Consider the following 17,319-nt stretch of genomic DNA (forward strand, 5'->3'; position numbering starts at 1 on the left):
CCCAACAATGAGGCACTGATTGGCCAGAGATGATTTCATTGTTAGGAACATCCGGGCCCTTCACCCTCCCTGCAACACCTCCCCAGAGCCCCTAACGCGCCCAGTGTTCCACTCCCGCGCGCGCCCCACCCGTAGTTTAAACAACAACGCCTCTCTCCGGGCACCTTCTTGGTCCTCACGGTGCTCTCCCTTCACGTCTCTACGCCGAAGAGAGGCGTCTGTCTCCTCCAATGAGAACCTAGGGACACTTTTCTAGCCAATCAGGAGCCGGCTTTCTCCACTCCGGGTGGGACCAATTTCCACCTATAACAGGACTGCCCGTTGGTTCCTTTACGTGTTCGTTTTCCGCGAGGTTTAGAGGTCACAGAAGTGTAGGGTCCGCAGACGCGGGGCTTGGCCGCTTCCTGAGATTAACCAATCGCTTTTACGATACTTTTGCGCGTTTATTTAAAAAGCCGGAGAGACGGATTTGGAAATTGATTTAGTGATGAAAAAGTAGAGAAAGCCAATGACCCGAGGGTCAGGCCTCCATTCGGACCAATCAGACAACGGAACCGGCCTCCATGTGGGCGTAATTTGACAGACGGAGGACTCTACCTATGGCTGCTAGGGAAGGCAGGCCGGCGACGTCGGGAAGTAGAGCGAAGCGGAGGCGTGGCTGAATAAAGTAAATGGTAATAAAGGGTTGAGCCTCACTGGTGGGCGGTGCTTGATGGATAGGTGACCTTGCCAATTAAAGGTGGGGAAAGACGCCCAATGGGGAAATTAAAGGCACAGAGGCGGGGCCGGACTGGAGAACGGAGATTGATGTGTCTTTCAGCAAACCGTGATCCGTGGCGATACGCGCGGCGTCCCAATGGGTGGCCGCGGGGGGCGGAGCCTGGGGAGGGGCGGAGAAAGACGGAGGTGCTGGGAGGGGGTTGCAGAAGGAGCGGTGCGGCCGCTGCTCAATGGCGGAAAAGCCGCTGGTGCTCTGATCGCCGGCAGTTGCGGGGGAGTTTCCTGCCGGCGCGGCTGGAGTCTCTGTTTCTCCGTGTCCGGTGGCTGGAAGATGCTCCAGAGAGACCAGGCTGCGGCGGAGGAGGTGGCGGCGGCCGGGTCGGCAGCGGCGCTAGGGTGGAGAGAAGGCGGCGGCGGCGGCGTGAGGGGCCGAACGGTGTAAACAGCCCGGGCGGCGGCGGTGGTGGCCGAGCCCCCTAGGGCGAAGCGGCGGCGGCGGAGGCAGGGGCGCGTCTCGGGAAGAAGCCGGGGGCCGCGGGCGGCTGTGCGGCGGGGGAGCCTGCGAGACCTCGCCTCTTCCCTTCGCTTCAGGTAAGGCCGCTTGGCCGGCGCCCCGCGGAGTGGGGAACGGCCGGCCGGCCAACTTGCGCCTAGGCCCCGGCCCGGACCGCCGCCTCCGCTCGCACTCGAGGCTCTGGGGGGCGCGGCGAGCGAGTAGTTTGCCGGTTCGCGTGGAAGTCGGCTGCTTCCCCTAGCGCTGCGCCGTGTAGGCAGCGCCCATGGGCGCGCGGGCCACTCCAGGCCGCGGCTCCCCTGGTCCGGCACGCCGCCTTTGAAAACACCTTTCCGCTTTGCTCTCCGGGTCGCTTTCTGCCCTCCCCTGCGCTCCGCTTCACTTCCTTGTGAAGTCTTGCTTTTCTGTCTGTGCCTTCTTCCTCAAGTGCTTTAAACCGTTTCTTTTGCTCCTCCTAACTAGAGTCGGCTCGTGTCTGTGTGTGTGGTTATACCCTCTCTCCAAACGCCCGAAACACTGTCAGAAATTTTAGGGTGTCGTGCTTAACAGTGGACTTAAGTGAAATTGCTACGATCTTTATCCCAAATCTATTGGAGGTCCATTAAGAATAGACTGACCAGTATTATGTGGCCGGATCACTTTTATATACTTTTAACTTTAAAAGTATCATTAAGGATAGAGTGAAAATAACCGTGAAATAAATTTCCAGATGAAAGGCTCGATGGATGTTGGACCAACTTCTTCAGTTTTAAAAATGACCGCTAATACCAGTTTTAGCACCCCTACAAAGTTTGCCGGTCTTAAGTTTGCCGATCTTATTTGGCAAAAAAAAAAAAAAAAAAAAAAAAAAAAATGTCCCTTTAAGCATTCGCTAGCAGCCCAGGTTGATCAGTATTCAAGCGCTTCTGAAACCAGCTTGGGAACTTAAAAACAACTACAAAGCTGTCTTGTTAAGTCACAGAGAACTTTTAAAATAGGCCCCACATGTTTAATGTATCAAAATAAAGCTGGCAGGAGTCTCGTAAAGGGATTATTAGGGAATTTGAGTTGTCTTCGTGTTTTGTGGCTATTTTGGGAAAACCATTCTTTTTCTGTTAACAAAGGTTTGCAGCTACTGTGATGTGAGAATTACTGAGGCTTACTGTGGGATTAGCACAGGAACTCTTTCTATCTGAGCGACTCCATGGATGGAGAAGTGGCGAGTTGCGCAGCGAAGAGAGTGAGTCACAGTATGTTCTGGCAGAAACATGCCATGGCCTCTGAATGTTAATAGATATTATTTCATTTACTTTCTCTGTTGTGCAATCAGAGTTCCTTTTGTAGGCCTGCACCACCTCTAAACAAGTGTGGAAGTTATTCTGATTATTACAGAATTTTCCAAGAGCATAGACATAAAAATACATTCTTGCAACACTTAGATGATAATTTTTATGCATATGGAGACCGGGGCGTGGGGGGCTCATTATGTAACCCCGGCTGGCATGTGTGTAACTTATGGGTAGACCAGACTGGCCTTGAACTCCCAGAGATCACCTGCCTCAGTGTCCTGGGTGCTGAGCTAGAGCCTGGACCCGCACCCCCAGCTAAATGGTGATTTTTTTTTTCTTTCTTTAAAGAAATGCTTTTGTAGGCCTTCCGAATGGGCAGTGAGGGTGCTGCTGTTTGCTTCCTTTGCCTGTTTGGTATCAACACCTCCCCTCCCTTAAAGGGTTTTTTGTTTTTTTCTTTGAGACAGGATCTCAAAATGTGACAAGGGGTTGGCCTTGGGCTCACTGTGTAACCTCTGCTGGTCTCAAAGTGATCCTCCTGCCTCAGATTTTTGGAATCACAGTGTTTCACCATTCTTGTCTCTCTTCATTTTTATATTGCTTGTATTGTAAGTGTTTGCTGCATGTGTGTAAATGTTCCATGCGCACCACCACGTGTATGCCTGGCGCTTGTGGAAGCCAAGAGGGAGTGAGAGGGCAGGAGGTCTCTTGGAGCCGGAGTTACAGGCTCCTACAGAACCCAGGTCCTGTGCCAGAGCAGTTGTAATTGCTCTCCAGCCCCTGAGCTCTCTCTCTATATATAAAACTTTAAATCTTGTCGGCTCTTACTTGTTTTTAATGGTTGTGTTTTCTCTTTGTTTAGTGGGGTTTTGTTTTGTTTTTCTCTCAAAGTCTTAATAGTTTCTGCCTGGTGCCTTGTGTTCATTGTGTGTTCTCACATGAGCGTTTGTATTTGAGCTGTACCGTTGGGTGTCTTGTTTCTCTGAAGACTGCAGGTTACTGAAGTGAGAGTGCTGCTCAGTTTCTGTGGCCAGCATGCCAGCGCACAGTTTTATGGTAGTCAGCCACATAATTACCAAATCCCTGAGATGATATCATCAAAAGGGATGGGATGGTGTCTAAATAGCTGTGCTTCTAAGAACAGTTGATTCATAAGTTGATATGGTCAGAAAAAGTAGCTCTTGAAAGTTACAGTGTTTCCTCTGATGTATAATGTTTAGTGGAAACCTATGAATTCAACAGTAATTCTGTTTGGCTGTACTATGGCAGACTGCCATAGTATTACCTACATATGGAGATTTCTTAAAAAAACTATTGGAGTCCATGTCCTTGCACATGAGTTGATAAACATTTTTTTATAGTATATGATATTGGGAGTGAATGTTTCCCCCTCCTACCATTGATGTTGTAACATGAATCTATGGTTCATGAATATTTATGTGTTATGTGTAATCATTTAAAGATACATTGTAACTACCTTGCAGAGCGGTTTTTATTCTCCTGGCACTCAGGAAATTGAGGCAATGTGACCGCAAGTTTTAGTGGCTACAGAGCAAGGCTGCCTTGAAAATATTAGTACAGTGAATAAAATTAACTTCTTAGGAAACATTCTATGTTTTCTGCAAAATAGTTTTGATTTTTTTTAAAAGAGAAATTAGAAAAAACAGTGGTCTAAGACTAATACAAGGCTTTTTGGTTGTGGATTTTTTTTCAACTTGAGAATTTATTCATACAGTAGTTTCGGGTATGCCTAGACAGAAAAAAGTGATCCTTCCTTGTTCCTGTTTTTCTTTTTTCATTTTATGAGAGAGTGCGCTAGCACATATGCTCCGGTGTGTGTGTGGGGTCAGACCTAGTTTTTTCCATCATATGGGTTATGAGAATCAGACTTGGTGCCAGGGCACTCTTACTCCCCCAGGCCTCTCTTCAGCTCTTTATTTTTAGTGAACTAATTTTAGAAGTAGAATGACCCAGGTGAACATTGGTGGTGGTGGTGGGGGCGGCGGTGGTGCTTGCCTTTAATCCTAGCTTCTGCTCAGGAGGCAGAGGCAGGCGGATCTCTGTGAGTTTGAGGTCACCCTGGTCTATATAGTGAGTTCCAGGACAGCCAAAACTGTTCAGCAGTGAAACCCTATCTTCAAAAAACAAAGCAAAACAAAAAAGAAGTTAGAATGACCTTGAATACTTCTGTTTAAAGTTTGCCATAGAATATGGACGTGATAACCTGTTAGCAGAACTGCATTCGTTAGCTGAGGATAGCCTAAGGTTCTTAGAAATTTGGGCAGACCCCAGTTATGTGATCTAGACTACTTCCCATCTCACTGCTCTATAAACCCAGTGAAGATAAGATAGAATAAGATTGGGAACTATTTGGATTTTAGAGTTTCTATGTTGAGTACAAAACATCTTAAATTGACAGAAACTTACCAGTTCCTAGAAGTTAGTTTAAGGAGTACATTTGAGAAAGTTAAAGTTCCAAAAGCTCCATAATCTGCACTTTCCCCCCCCCCCCCTCCACTTTTAGACAGGGTCTCCTTTATTTCAGGCTGGCCTCAAATCTCAGGCTAGCCTTGAACTGACCCTCTGCTCCACCTCTGGAGAGTTAGGATTGCTGGAGTGCATCGGCCTGTCTGGTTTGTGTGTGGTGCTGGAGACCGGGCAAGGACTTTGAGAATGCTGGGCAGGTGAGTGATCTTTCCACCTCCTTGTCTGTGGTGTTGTGGTTGTTGCTTGCTTTTGGTGATCTTACTCACTTACTCGTTCTTTAGGTAGTTGTTTTGAAATCACCATGTTCATGCCCACTGACAAGCCAACTTCCCCGTTTCCTGTGCCCATGGTATTCCTAGGACCTAAAAATACTTGGAAGTACTCTATCACTGAGTTGCAACCTCAGCTTGTTTTCAGCTCTTTTTTTATAAGTAAAGCATTTCTTTCTCTCGCTCTCTCTTTTTTTTTTATTGGTTTTATTGAGCTCTACATTTTTCTCTGCTCTCCTCCCTGTGTCTCCCCTCCCCTTCAATCCTCTCCCAAGGTCCCCATGCTCCCAATTTACTCAGGAGATCTTGTCTTTTTCTACTTTCCATGTAGATTAGATCCATGTATGTCTCTCTTAGAGTCCTCATTGTTGTCTAGGTTCTCTGGGATTGTGATTTGTAGGCTGGTTTTCTTTGCTTCATGTTTAAAAACCGCTTATGAGTGAGTACATGTGATAATTGTCTTTCTGGGTCTTGGTTACCTCACTCAAAATGATGTTTTCTAGCTCCATCCATTTGCCTGCAAATTTCAAGATGTCATTTTTTTCTGTTCTGTAGTACTTCATTGTGTAAATGTACCACGTTTTCCTTATCCATTCTCTAGTTGAGGGGCATTTAGGTTGTTTCAAGGTTCTGGCTATGACAGACAAAGCTACTATGAACGTAGTTGCACACATGTCCTTCTGGCATGGTTGAGCACCCTTTGGATATATACCCAAAAGTGCTATTGCTGGGTCTTGAGGAAGGTTGTTTCCTAGTTTTCTGAGAAATCGCTACACAGACATCCAAAGGGGCTGTACCAGCTTGCATTCCCACCAGCAATGCAGGAATGTTCCCTTTTCCTCACAACCTCTCCAGCATAAGTTGTCATCAGTGTTTTTGATCTTGGCCATTCTTACAGGTGTAAGATGGAATATTGGAGTTGTTTTGATTTGCTTTTCTCTGATGACTAAGGATGTTAAACATTTCCTTAAGTGTCTTTCAGCCATTTTAGATTCCTCTGTTGAGAGTTCTCGGTTTTGGTCTGTACTCCATTTTTTTATTGGAATATGTGATCTTTTGGTGTCCAATTTCTTGGTTTTTCGAGACAGGGTTTCTCTGTGGTTTTGGAGCCTGTCCTGGAACTAGCTCCTGTAGACCAGGCTGGTCTCGAACTCACAGAGATCCGCCTGCCTCTGCCTCCCAAGTGGTGGGATTAATGGCATGCGCCACCACTGCCTGGCTTGGTGTCCAATTTCTTGAGTTCTTTGTATATTTTGGAGATCACACCTCATGTGGAGTTGGTGAAGATCTTCTCCCATTCTGTAGGCTGCTGTTTTGCCTTGTTGACCATGTACTTTGGTAAAGCATTTCTTATTTGAGTCAATGTCTTTACGTAGCTTGAGTTGAGAAGGGCCATCTTTCCAGTAGCCCTCCCTAGTCCCTCCCAGAAAGAATACCTTTTGGATTCCCTCTCAGTATGATCAGGCCATTAGGTCGGGGAGGATAAAAAAAGATCCTTTACTAACTTCTTGATTTATACCAGTTACAAATTTGTATGTAATATTAATGTTGGAGATTTGGTTATTTAAGTTTTAGTAACACCCAGTGTCCTAGAACATATGAATATCATGATAGCTCACTTTTGTTGTTTTGGTCGAGGTGGGATTCGACCCGGGGTCTCATACATTCTAGACTAGCCATCTATCTATTACTGAGCTACATGCCCAGCCCATACCTTTTTTTTTCCTTCCTATTTCAGAGTGCTCTATTTCCCCAGTTTAATTTTAATAGAAACATTTTGCAGCCGGATGGTGGTGGCACACACCTAAATCTCAGCACTTGGGAGGCAGAGGCAGGCAGATCTTTGTGAGTTCAAGGCCAGCCTGTTCTACAAGAGCTAGTTCCAGGACAGGCTCCAAAACTGCAGAGAAACCATGTCTTGAAACACCCCCATCCCCCCCAAAAAAAGAAAAGAAAAAAGAAAAAAACACATTGCTTCTGAAATATGGTCATGACACAAAACTCTTTTGAAGTAAACTTTTATTAGGTAATATATGACCATATCTACTGTATGTTGTCATAACTTACTTTTTTTGTTTGTTGAGCCTCTTTTGAGGAGTCTCACTATGTAGTTGCCTCCCTGGCTGTCTCTAGAACTATATGTAGATTAGGCTGGCCTGAGACTCACATAGAACTTCCTGCCTCTGCATCCACCTCCTATGAGCTGGGATTAAAGGATGTGAACCATTAAACCCTGCAACAATAGCTATTTTTAAATGCATTTTTGAATAATTTAACTTCAAGACCTCAATAAATAGCTTGTTCACACTTGAGGTTCACATACTAGGTTTAACTAAATACTAAGGCTTGTGATAGTTAAAGCAGTTTGCCAGTTTGAAGCTTTTATGACTTGCCAAATAGATTGTATGTGTGTGTTGTACAGGGGTTGGACACTGTCCTTGCATGAGTGTACACTAACAGGAAGCCTCATTCCCGACCCCAAAATATTAAATACTTTAGTATTAACTTGTTAAGACTAAAACAGATCCAGTGTTTTCTTTTGGAGAATTTTGAATCAGGTTTTCAGGCTAGTTTGGTTATATAGTGAGACTCTGTTTCAAAAACAAAACAAACACCAAATGAACAAAAGGAAGTATCATCAAGGTTGTGGTGTTCATGTTTGGCTTTACATTAACTTCTTGAAAATTAAAATCTTGACTTTGGAAACATTACTGCTTGTTTAGCAGGCTTACTTTGTGTCTGTGTGCAGAACAGGACCCAGGCACAGAGCTCTGGTTCTTGTAAGCTGTCTACTGTTAATGGGGCTTCTTATAGGAGTGGAGCCAATTACTGAGAGAGAAAGGGAGGATAATTATTATCTCTGGAAGTGTTAGGATTTTTGTTTATCTAGAATGACCTTCACTACAAAATAGTTTGTTACTGAAAAATACGTTGTATCGTAGAAACAGGAAAATTTTTTTTAAATGAAAAACTAAAAAGGTTGAATTCTCAGGTTTATAGAGTAAGATTTGTAATATAAAGGAAAGTGAAGCAAGTGGGTAGTTTGTATTTGATAGGTGCTGAGTACCTGAAAAGCAGAAATAGCAAATATATAGGTGAATTTAAAAATTTGAAGGACAGCCGGGCGGTGGTGGTGCACGCCTTTAATCCCAGCACTCGGGAGGCAGAGGCAGGCGGATCTCTGTGAGGCCAGCCTGGTCTACAAGAGCTAGTTCCAGGACAGGAACCAAAAGCTATGGAGAAACCCTGTCTCGGAAAAAGTCCAAAAAAAAAAAAAAATTGAAGGACATTGGGCGGGGAAGCAGAGGAGGCAGATCTCTGAGTCCAGCCAGGGCTATACAAGAAACCCTATCTCTGTCTTTTTTTTTTTTTTTAAGAGGTTTCAAAGTAGTTTTAAGCTACTTTATCACTGACTTAAATGGAATTACATTTTATTTTCTTGATTAAGTGTGATGTGTTCCTGATGTTGGAAAGGAATAGTTACTAGATGTTTTTATGATTTGGAGACCATAGGAGCTAATCTGTCACTTGAGGGTATCTGACCCTCTGGGCAGCATAGGTCCCCACCCCAAATAAAACAGTCACATCTGGTAAGGGCCTAGTACTTCTACTGAACATGTAGTCCCTTATAGATTCCTACAAATGAGAAATAATTTAACTCAAAATGATATGCTTACTATTGGGGATGCTTTCTGCTTTCATGTACTCTAGGCTACAGTCTACAGAGAAGTGCAGGGTTCACAGCAGTAACGTATTTAATGTGTGCTTTCTGTTGTTATTCTTAGGTTTGCTGAGTGCTTGGTGCCTGCAAGGTCTTTTAGGCTGGAGTGAACAAAAAGACAAATCTCCCTTCCCCCGGCAGATCTTCCATTCAGGATAGCCAGTGCGTCTTGGGTTCACTGTACAGCTGAACTTCCTCTCATGCAGGCTTCAGACACCTTCAGGATGTGTCTGTTTTCTAGACGCTCGTAAAAACTGATTAGAACTTCAGCAGTTGTTTGTTTGTTCTCACTCTGTTGCCTAGGCTGCTGTGGAACTCCAGGGCTCAAATGACCCCCACCTCAGACTTTGAAGTAGCTGGGACTACAGGTTTGTACTCCCATGTCTTGCAGAGCTTCATTAGTTTTAAAAATGGAAAGGAAGAGTTTTTGTATAATTGGATGAAAACTGGAGTGTTAAGAAAGAGGAAATTTACTTATAAGAGACGTGGATTTCAGTTTACAGTGGAACCCAGAAAGAAAAGCAGTCCTTGTGGAGATGTGGGTGTTTCCACTTACGGTCAAATTTCATGGAAGTGAGTTTCTAGGAGGGAAGAGGGAGAAGGGATAGGATGGTGGAAGAACAGCACTTCAGCGGGGCTGTTAAGAGATGGGGAGTGGAATAGCTGGGCAGTGGACCCTCGATTGATCTTCAGCACCACAACAAGAAAACCTGTGGCGTGTTATTTGTGTTGGGAAAGGACCTTATTCTGTTTCTGTTCTTAGTTGAACATAGCTGAATGATTAATGGCTGACCAGTAGATCTGGTAATCCTGTCACTGACTTGTGGCTTCTCCTTATGTTCTCTGGTGGTTTGACAGTTTAGCTAAAGGAAGACTGATAGGGTCAATTTGTTATTAGTGTTGTTATGTGGCAGTGGCATATTACTTGAGGTGCTTTTGCACTATTAATTACTGCATGAGGTTTCCTACTCCTGCCTGTAAAGCAGGTGCTTGCTTTCTGCCTTTTATAATCAACTGAGCAGCCACAAAAGCCCTGTAGCTTTCTATGTAATGATACAGTTTCGGAAAGATGTTTATCTTGAAGTTGCACAAACATGCCACATTAAACTTGACAGAGTTGAGTCTTTTTAAATTCTAATTCATGATGATCTTTATGAGTCAATGAGATTTGTGATCCTCATTGCAGTGAATCAAGATTAGGTTTTTACTTTAATGGGAACTTACCTTATTTATTTGCTTATTTTTTAGTTTTTCGACACAGGGTTTCTCTGTGTAACTCTGGCTGTCCTGGAACTTGATTTCTAGACCAGGTTGGCCTTGAACGCACAGAGATGTCTTGTCTTTGCGTCTCAAGTGCTGGGTTTAAAGGCATGTGCCTCCACTGCTTGGCTGTATTTATTTATAATATAAAAATGAACATTAGTTCCACTTATGACCCAAGAGACCATGTTAATTTTGTCCATGTCAGCCTACACATTCCCTTTTCTGGGGAGGGGTCATGGACTCTTGTACTCAGGGTCTTGAGCTTATATTCTGATGCTGAGCTGCACACCCAGCCTCTTAGCATTTGCTTGGTTAAAGTTTTAATGGTTGATGAGGCTAAACTTGGAAACTGGCTTTCCATAAGTCAGGAGTGTCTTGAATCAAATTGTTGTGTAAGAACAAATTTTAGCTTAATATATAATAGTTTTCAATTTTTTTTTATAAAATCAAGTTTGTTAGGGTAGTATAAGTTTATATGGGTCAATAATGACTTAGATTATGTTATTGCTCTTTATCTGTATCTTGACTCCTTTCCAAGATAATAGGTTTGTGTGTAGTTGAGGCTATTTGCTCATCTGCACTTAAGCTGTAGTGCAGGTTTTGTGTGTTTTGCCAATGAAGTCTTTTACTTATATAATTTTTTATTTTATGTGTAGGGTGTTTTGCCTGCATGTATATCTGTGTATCACGTGAATGCAGTGCCTGTGGAGGCCAGAAGAGGGTGTTGGATCATCAAGAACTGAAGTTATGAATGATTGTTAGCCTCTCTGTGGGTGCTGTGATTAGAACTCTGGTCCTCTATGAGAGTAGCCAGTATTCTTAACCACGGAGCCGTCTCTCCTGCCCTGCTTGATTTTTAAATACAGGATGAGCACCAGATTTGGATACACAGATGTCTGTACAATAGTTTATTGATGATTTATTACAGGATTTTTAAAAAAAAAATCTGCTTTCAGACATGATCAACCTATAGGAAAAAATGTGTATCTTTCAGAATTATAGCATATATACAAATTATGGGAGTCAAGTATTATATATTTTGAATATAAAGTATTGGAGTTGGCTAGTTAATTATGAAAAGCTTACCGGAAGCATATTAACCTTGCATGTTAAAAATGACTGGAAGGATTTTATAGTAAATCTCAATTTTAATTAACCCCACTTCAGATTCTTACTAGGTACATATGACTGGTGGCTACTGTACTGGACAGCACAGCTCTGTATTTTTTTTTTTTTTTTTTTTGGCCTTTAGAGACAGGGTTTCTCTGTAGCTTTGAAGCCTGGAACTAGCTCTTGTAGACCAGGCTGACCTCAAACTCACAGAGATCCGCCTGCTACTGCCGCCCAGCTCGGCTCTGTATTCTTGTCTATATTTGGTAATTTGAGTTATATCTTGTCCCTCCCGAAATGTTAAATGATTATTCCATTGTGGCTTTAGTTTTGTGTTTTCCTGGTAGGGAATTTGCATTTTTCCCCTTACAAGTAGTCAGCATTCTCTTGTTTATTGGCCATAATTTCCCTTTTGTATGTTTGCCATGATCATCCATCTAACTTTCTACCCTCCTGGCTTTTTCAATGGTGAAAAGTGATTGTAGGTATATATGAACATATAAGTACAGGTGTCAGTTACTGTGCATATTTAGGGATTCTGGTTCCTAGGGATTGTGTGTCTCTGATGCAAATTGAAGATTTTAACCTAAAGATAGTTTAAAATCCCCCAAATAGTTTAAAATACTGAAATGAGTGCTTAGAATGCCAGTACTTTAATGTTAGGTAATATGTGTAGGGGTGGGGAGGGCAAGATGATATCATTATAACTAAGCAGTTATATTTCTTTTCATTAAGGAAATTTCATAATTTGTTCTTCATTTTGCTTTTTCTTTCCTTGTCCCTAAAACCCCAAGTTTCCCTAAGAAGATTGGATTGAGATTGATTAAGATCTAGACCAGTAGGGACTAGGAGGAATCACTGAAGGAAAGTGGTGAGAGCGTAGGGTAGAGAATTTGGGATGATATTATTTTTGAGGTACCTTGAAGGATTGGTTAGCTAAATTGTAACTGTTCACTCGATTTCGGAAATAACCAGGCCAGCTTAAAGATAAACAACTATATTTTTAATTGTTATAAGGGGAACTCACGCCACAAGAATGGGAAGTCCGAGTTCTGCTGTGTCCTGCGGGAATCACCCAGAGAGAACAGCGAGCACCTGGTCCGTCCCAGTTTTTCTTCCTGGGCTCCAGGTAGCCGTGCCTTAACTAGGTTCCACTTCTTAAAGGTGATTGGTTAATAGAGCTTCCTCCATCTCTAAATAGAATTTAATAGGAGAAGTAGACTGAGGTGGGGCTGTGTACAGTATATCTGAGCTGTGTAGGACTGAGGCATGGCAGTTTAGAGGCTAAGGTTCTGATAGATTGGGTATTTAGTATTTAGTGGGTTTTTGTTTTGTTTTAGGAATGAGAAGCTATCATATCTTTCTTGGGACATTTAGAGTGTGATTTAAGAAAAAAAAACAAGCTGGTGCATGAATGGATCAGAAGTTAGAGAAAGGGCAGCTGATGCAGTCAGGTAAGTCTAGTGAGGAGACAGGTACTTTGGGTGAGGATGCTGTAAGATTGGAACAAATACTTAACAGACAACACTAATGGAACATGGTGACTTCAGGAATTGGTGGTTGGATTTGTATCTGAAAAATGCTGATTTCTGCTTTGGGGTACAAGAAGTGTTAGTTTCCAGAAGGAAGAGTCATCAGGAGTGCTGTGCTGTGTAGTACCTGACTTTAAGCCTTCCTCTGGGACCCCACACTGATAAACAGGCTAATTCAGCAAAGCAGGACATCAGATGTCTGCGTTATCCTCCTGGATAAATTGGTGATTTGGAGGCTGAAATGGCTGTTTGGTATGGTTTTAGTTAGTGTTTTTACTTTTTTGGTTTTTGTTTTTTCTCATGAGGAACCGTCTCTGTACCAAATGCTTTAGACATGTTGGACCTTGTACAGCTGTGTTCCAGGGCAATTCCTTTGTGTATTAGGACTGTGACTGTGCATAGATAGATTCTTGTTCTAGTCCTCTTCATGAACTGATTTAAACAACGCTAAAGTGAACAGTCGGATCTGTAAGTAACATTTTTTTCTAAAAGACTCATGAAACCCCCCTAATTTGACTTTTTTTTTCCCTTTTTCTTTTTTTGGTTTTTCGAGACAGGGTTTCTCTGCAGCTTTGGAGCCTGTCCTGGAACTAGCTCTTGTAGACCAGGCTGGTCTTGAACCTATAGAGATCCTCCTGCCTCTGCCTCCCGAGTGCTGGGATTAAAGGCGTGCACCACCACCGCCCGACCCTAATTTGCCTTTTATAATTGGGGTCTGTTTATCTGGGAGGAAGACGATGACAAGCTAGAAGTCAAATCAGTGTACCCTGAACTTGTTTTATAATTGGGGTCTGTTTATCTGGGAGGAAGACAATGACAGAAGCTAGAAGTCAAACCAGTGTACCCCGAACTTTAAACATTAGATATGTATTCATTTGTCGATTGTATGAGGATAATAGATGCTGCATAGATCTTATGTTCAGTCTTGGGTGGTTGTAATAATAGGCTGTGACCTATACATTTCACGTCAAGTACTGATTTAAGCAGCATCTCCTTGTCTCTCAGCCTACACTACAAAGGCATTTTGTTTTCATGTTTTATTTTTTGAGACAGTCTCTATAGTCCAGACTGGCCTGGGCCTCCTGCCTCAGCCTCCCAAGTGCTAGGATTGCTTGTGTGGAGTTTTCTCTGCCCGCCCTCAACCGTAGGCAATACCAAACTTTTGAGGATTTAAATAATTGGGTCAGAGTTAGAGTCATAGTAGGTGGTTGAGCTGATAATTGAATCGGTTTTCCCAAAATATATGGTCCATCCATTCAGTATGTAGTTTGTCAGGAAAGCTTTCTTGACTTTAGTGTTTAGCATTTGCTCGTTACGTTGCATTGGTTTCCTCTTATTTGTAAACTATCACATTGCTGCTGACTCAGCTCCTCTGCCGCCCCCCCCCCCGCCCCGCCCCCCCCCCTCCCCCCGTGTTGGAATTCCAGGAATGCCTGGTTCAAACTACTGCTTCATTATCATTTAAATACAAGTTTCCTAGTCCCAGGAATAAGGGAGATAATTATCCAAAGAGTTTTTATTCCAGTTGAGAGTGAGAGGAGTGAGGCAAAGAGGACTTTGATTGCCTGAGTTTTTTATACACGCACGCCTGTGCAAACACACACACACACACACACACACGTTTTTCAAGACAGGCTTTCTCTGTGTAACAGCCCTAGCTGACCTGGAACTAGCCCTTGTAGACCAGGCAGACCTCAAAACTCATGGAGATCTTCCTGCCTCTGCCTCCCGAGTGCTGGGTTTAAAGGTGTGTGCCAGCACCGCCCAGCTTGAATTTTTGACTCCTTTCTTTACCTCTCTGTGTAAGTATATGCAGTGTTGTTGGCTTTGAGTAAATGCTTTAAGTTATTCTGTGGTTCTGCTATCAAGTACAGTTCTGAGCAGTGTATTTTCAAGTATAGTATATCCAAATTCCAGTAGCATAAGACCACTTTCTGACTTGTCATTTTTAGAAAACATATTATAGTCACTACAAGAATCTCAGAATATTGCCAAACTCATTGCTACCACTTCAGAGTTAAGCCTGCCACTAGGTCCTGTGAAGACATGTTAGTTTATCTGAGGTCTATAGTTAATCCAGATTACCATATGCATTTTATTGTTTTCTGGCTTCTGATCCCATATATTATAATAGTTTAGCCTGTTTTTACCTATCACTTAAATCATACAATATATACTAGAAGTTTTTAAAATTAATTTGTTTTTATGTGTACGTGTGTTTTAGCTGCTTGTACTTATGTGTACCATATATGTGCACTAATTGTGGAGGCCAGAAGAGGGTGTTGGGTCCCCTTGAACTGGAGTTAAGAGTGCTAGTAAGCACTGGAGGTCAAAACCCTGGTACTCTGGAAGAGCAGTCAATGTGATTTAACTACTGAACCATCTCTCCAAACCTCCAGTATATAAGTTTGATACCTGATTTTTCTCATTGTGGTTATTGAGGTTTTTCCGTATTCTTGTCTGTTAGTTATGCCTTATAGTTTTAGAATCATACCATGATTAAAAGATAAGGACAGTCTGGAAAAAGCACCACAAGTGTTGTTAATTCTTACTTGGGGGAAATTCTCACTCTGTAGCCCAGGTTAGCCTTAAACTCACAGCAATTCTCTGGCCTCAAGTTCTCCCGAGTGCTGGGATTATAGGGTAGAGCCAATACCAACTACCTGATTCCTCTTTTATATGCTACATTGTCCTGTGCTGGGAAGTTCTAATTTAATAAAAGTTTACCAGACAGTTTGGTGGTGGTGTTTTGTTTTGCTATAGCCTGTATATGTGTATACTCTTTATATAGTTCAAATCTGCATGTAATTTGAGTTTTATACCACACTGTTCATAGCAAACAATGATGGGACTTTTTTTCCCCAAGTAAAATTTCTAGCAAAGCAAAATGTGACCATCAGCAACGCTGTAATTCTCTTTTTGTAGCTTAACTGATGTGGTACTTAGAAGGGGTGAAGGGATTGTTCTTGTCCTGAACTTGAAATAGATACTTGCCTAGCTTAGCATGTGTGAAGCTCTGCCTCTAGTTCCCAGCACAGGAAATTCATTCTGGCTGTGCTGTCAAACTAGGAAAAGAAAGTAGGAGGCATCCTGTGATCGCTCTCACATGGAAGGCCATTTCACAAAACGTGTGACTTAATAAATGGAGAGAATCCACTCCCTCAAAATGTCCTTTGACCCCCACAAGCACACGTGACATAAGCACTTACACATAAATAAAACGTAAGTTTAAAAAGTTGGAGAAAAGGATGAGACCATTGTTTAATTTCTGTGAGTTTTCTGCTGGGGAGGGTGTGTGTAGCTTTTTCTCTGCTCTTTAAGATGACAGCTAGAATAGTGCAGCCGTTTGTGGGCTGAGGCTGAAGACTAATAGCACTAGCCATAGATTAGTCTAGCAACAGGCTGAAGTCAAGAGCACTGGGCTAGACCATAGGAATTCTGTCTTGATGAGCCTTTATACACTGTGTCCTCGGTTAAAATTTGAAATTAGAAAGGCACTATTCTAAACAGTTTATTTGTAAGACTTCTTAAAATTCTCTGGCTCTCTGGTATGTGCATCCTCAGGCCTTTGTGCCTATACAAGTACATAAAAGAAAAAAATTATGTTGTTTCTGTTGACCTATGCAGCTTTAATATTCTAAGTAGCTTGATTATAGCCTCAGTGCTGTCATTTATTAATTCTGCAATTAGTATTTATTAGTAAATATTCACCCTTTACATTTATTTTGCATTAGTTTTTTTTCCCTAAATGTTCTATGTTTTTACTGTTAGAACTGATGCTCTTCTTCTGGAGTGAGAGTTGGAGATCAATTCTCAGACTCATATATTATGGTCAGCTCCTGTTCTACCACTGAACTGTGCCACCCAGCCTTACTGTCCAGTATTCCAAGTAAAATGTTTGTGTAACTGTTGAATAATTTTTCAGTTAAACATCACTTGGTTTTCTGCTGTGAAACATCAAAGGAATTTTCCTTTTGCTGTGAGAACTCTTCCTATGTAATATGGATTCTGCCTTTTTTGTGCAGAGGACATTATAATCCCATTTTTATCCCCAAAAGCATTTTTGGAAAATTTAAATTGTGTTTAGAAACAAAACAGAACTAGGCTGGGTGTGCTGGTACATGCCTTTAATCCTAACACTCAGAGGCTACAATATGCTTTTTGTATGGGATGATTTGCCAGTTATAAATTTGTGTATATTTGAATTTTGAGAAAATACTAAAATTACCCATAAAATCTCCTTCACCCCTTTCCCCCCTTATATACCCATACTTTTGCTTTGGCCTCCTGCTTGCTTGATACCATCAGACTGCCTCTTCTCATTCATCTTGAATGTAGCTTTATAGAGCATTCGAAAAAATTGACTAAGCAGATAAGTTTAAATGAGTTGATTTTTTTGTGTGTGTGTCTGTGTGTGTTAGACCAGACTTGTGTT

At 42.3% G+C, this 17,319-nt stretch overlaps 1 protein-coding gene across 10 annotated transcripts in view; it reads left to right on the top strand.

Annotated features, from left to right (window-relative positions):
* Positions 1-310: 310 nt before the first annotated feature.
* Positions 311-17,319, top strand: part of Ppm1b (protein phosphatase, Mg2+/Mn2+ dependent 1B) — a 58,853-nt gene continuing 41,844 nt past the window's right edge. For 6 of the 10 annotated variants that reach the window (XM_075955262.1, XM_075955260.1, XM_075955261.1 and 3 more), the window contains exon 1: positions 1,180-1,311. The gene's annotated coding sequence lies outside the window, so the exon portion shown is untranslated. Of the gene's footprint in view, positions 675-1,173; positions 1,312-17,319 lie in introns of those variants that run through there. The other 4 variants (XM_075955264.1, XM_075955266.1, XM_075955259.1 and 1 more) reach the window with 3 other exon arrangements.

Source organism: Microtus pennsylvanicus, chromosome 21, assembly GCF_037038515.1.
Source record: "Microtus pennsylvanicus isolate mMicPen1 chromosome 21, mMicPen1.hap1, whole genome shotgun sequence".
In the NCBI taxonomy this organism is placed as follows: Eukaryota; Metazoa; Chordata; class Mammalia; order Rodentia; family Cricetidae; genus Microtus; species Microtus pennsylvanicus.